Raw genomic sequence first — 3,673 nt, 5'->3', positions numbered from 1 at the left:
GTTAAAAAAAAATTAGATTTTTTTTGTTTTTTTTTTTTTTTTTTTTTGGCTCGAAGTCCTGGCATTGGGGTGTTTTGTCAATTCCATTGATTCCGTAATTTTACAGTGTAGCTAATCCTAATCAATATTGGTACCTATTTTGTCTCTTCTTTTCCTTCCCTCAAATGAAAGATCGAAATTTATAACTATACCTAGTCGTAATATTGTAACACTTTTGTAAAGTGTATTGCATTTTGATCCTTACATCCTTAGTGCACCCCTAAGTTCCACTTAAGTTTCTTCTCATAGAGTCTGCCTCTACATTACTATTTAGGGTAGGTGTTACTAAAATATGTACGATAGCAAACACAACACCCTGTATGTAATAAAATCAAATTATTGAGCGCCTCTATATAACTATACTCATTAACTATCGCCCTACCTGAATAAATTGGTCTACTTGGGCCATTAGATAAATGTAGCAGGCACGCTTATAGTATCTTTATTGAAATGTTTATTGATTATTTTTATTGATAAAATTAATATCAATAATCAATAAATACAATGCTTACTGTCAATATTTATAGTTGACCTATCGCAGGAATTTAAACAAGTTTCCTCAATGAAATCATGATCATAATTTTAGACTGCGAGATTGTAGACCCATTGAAAGACAACAATAGGAATCAACGTAGGTATACAGTTAAAGTTCTACTTTCGACGGGGAGGGCTTCAGATTCTTCAGATTTCAGTCTTAGAACTGCAAATCGTCCTACTTGATTTAGACACTGACTGCGACCAATGCCTTTAACGTTACATATCAGCAAAGAAATTCCTGTAAGAAGAACCACATAACCAAATAGTCAGTTTTATCCATCGCGTCATTCTCTGTGAGTGTAAGAATCAGGTGCATGGACTGACATGAATAACAAATGGGTATATATTTGTGAGGTTTTTCTTTGAGGTTGTGTCTCCCACCAGAAACCAGATAGATACTAAGAATATAACCTTTATCATTATGAGATGGAAATGAGGGGAAAGTCTCTTTCCAAGGTTTTTCCACGGAAGAATTTTACCCCTGCTGGTAATAAGTCATTAAAACTGGGAAGTACCTATTCGTATATATACCGACATGGACTTACCTAATATACCAACCTACTACTACGACCAGCAGATATAAGCCGAATACCTGAATCTATCCAAGTTTCGTATACATATAGAGATGTGATCAGACCTATTTGGAATCTTCTCTAAAGACAAGAAGTACAAGAGAGGAACTATACCAATAGGCCAGCCTGGTTAGCTTAGTTGGTAGTGCGTCTGCCTTGTAAGCACTAGGCCGCGGGTTCGATTCCCGCCCGGGGCGGATTTTATCATTTTTATCCTGATGGGATAATGTTCGTTCTCGGAACGGCTGGCTTTCTCCTATCCTGTCTTCCTTCTCTCTTCGCTTTCGGGACAATAAGACCATAGCAGTTTCTCTGTCAAACCTCTAAAAAAAATATAACCAATAGGAACATTCAGATTTTATTTATACGTTTAATTTGACATTATAAACCATAAGTAGGTACCTACCTATTTATAAGTAGGCAAAATTGTACGTTAGTATTACCTACGTAATTCACTAGAATTTTGATCTTCTTCATTTTTAGGATTCTAGGCCTATGCAAATAGGGTCCTAGTTTATATTATTGGAATAAAGAAGTTGACTAGTGTAATGACATAACTCCGACACTTAACTAGTTAAAAGGTTAACAGGTTGTCAAGTTATCTCCTAAATTTGTGAACTTGTTGGAATATTAGGCCTACCCAGTCTAACCGCGATAGTATTCATACGAGTATGTTAAATTCGGAGTTTCGGACCTACCTCATTCTGTCAGCTAATAAATATGGTATCTTGGTTTTATTTTAAATCTAAGTTGTCCGAAATATCCTAGATCTTCCTCATTTAAATCTGTATTGTGGCTCAAAGTTCAAGAAGCGACTCTTTGTGGGTTACCTCGATCTTGTTTCAAACATGTTGTTGACTAAACTGTGATACCAGCCTGATAACATCTTCAAACATCTTGTAAAATGTTATTGACTGGACCATTTTTTGTAGATGGAGATGTCATTTAGCTATTTGGTAGATGACCTCATTGAAATTTTAATTATTGAGAAATACCTAGGTACCTACCTATACTATAACTTTAAAGACATTTCGTTTTTCCTATCATTCCAGAAATTCTTGTGTTTTGTGTTGACTGCATTGTAATAATTATTATTACCCAGCACCCAGCATATTCGCATTTCAGGTGTAACAACCACAGAAGTATTTATACTATTTATTTTTTATAGGTATATATATAAAAAAACTGATTACGTTTGAAGTATTTAGTTGATTCACAAATCAGAAAATTGCTCCTGATCATTTGTCAGTCCCAATAGGTGCAATATTGTGACAGTATATCTGCAATGCTGGCAACTATTGCAAATGTGCCACTTGTGGGTTCTGCACATGTTGTCCAGAGCAAATAAATCAATGGTAATAATTATCCTGTTCTCGAAACCCCCATGACTAACATCAATGGGTGGGTTACTAATGTTTCTGTGGTGTCCAGAGCAAATAAATCAATGGTAATAATTATCCTGTTCTCGAAACCCCCATGACTAACATCAATGGGTGGGTTACTAATGTTTCTGTAGTGATATATTTTTAGTGACCTCACCTACATTCTGTACTTATACTTGTAAATATGTATAGGTACCTACCTACCTACTTATCTTTTCACAATGCATCCTACCCAAATAACTACCCAATGGTAGAAGAAATAAGCCTCCAGCAAAAGGTAAAATTCTCTTGCTGAGGGAACCATTTCTTCATTGGTTGAATGAGCATGACGTCCAGAACCAAATTACCTATCCTTCGTAATGTGATTTTCACTGGATTACGGAGCCCAAATGGAATAATGAGAGGAGGAAAGAATCAACTAGGCAAATTCCAAGGTATGTTGAAGATACAAGAGGAACCTGTAATTTTATTAGACAATTCGCATAACCGCCAATTACAGCATAGGAAAGGTACTAGTAATCATATTAGAGTGGTAAGTGAGAAACATACCAAAGTGGATTATTTCCCTTTTACGACTCCAATTTTAGATTCTTCCCACGATAGAGAATGTTTTTGGTGTTGTTTTTGTAGAATTCATTGGACTTGGCTAAGTTGGGTACTTAGTATACTTACTTAGGTACTTAGTACTCTTAGTAGGATCTTTTAGAATTTAGATTAAGTTGTTCCCGAAATCGAAGAGAGAAGGAAGACAGGATAGGAGAAAGCCAGCCGTTCCGAGAACGAACATTATCCCATCACGATAAAATCCGCCACGGGCGGGAATCGAACCCGCGGCCTAGCGCCTACAAGGCAGACGCGCTACCAACCAAGCTAACTAGGCTGGCCCTTGATATTTATTTACCTATCTATACCTACAAAATTTTCATGTCACTTCTGGGACCGATTCCCAAACCACTGGATTACGGAGCCCAAATGGAATAATGAGAGGAGGAAAGAATCAACTAGGCAAATTCCAAGGTATGTTGAAGATACAAGAGGAAGGAACCTGTAATTTTATTAGAGAATTCGCATAACCGCCAATTACAGCATAGGAAAGGTACTAGTAATCATAATATATATTAGAGTGGTAAGTGAGAAACATAC

General features: G+C 36.3%; 1 non-coding gene across 1 annotated transcript; it reads left to right on the top strand.

The window, feature by feature from the left end:
* Positions 1-1,272: 1,272 nt before the first annotated feature.
* Trnat-ugu lies at positions 1,273-1,345 on the top strand. Its single transcript has one exon. It is a non-coding gene; the product is annotated as a tRNA-Thr (tRNA).
* The last annotated feature ends 2,328 nt before the right edge of the window (positions 1,346-3,673 follow it).

This window comes from Diaphorina citri, unplaced genomic scaffold, assembly GCF_000475195.1.
Source record: "Diaphorina citri unplaced genomic scaffold, Diaci psyllid genome assembly version 1.1 scaffold707, whole genome shotgun sequence".
In the NCBI taxonomy this organism is placed as follows: domain Eukaryota; kingdom Metazoa; phylum Arthropoda; class Insecta; order Hemiptera; family Psyllidae; genus Diaphorina; species Diaphorina citri.
The sequence above is the reverse complement of the archived record's forward strand: the minus strand, read 5'-3'. Positions and strand labels throughout refer to the sequence as shown.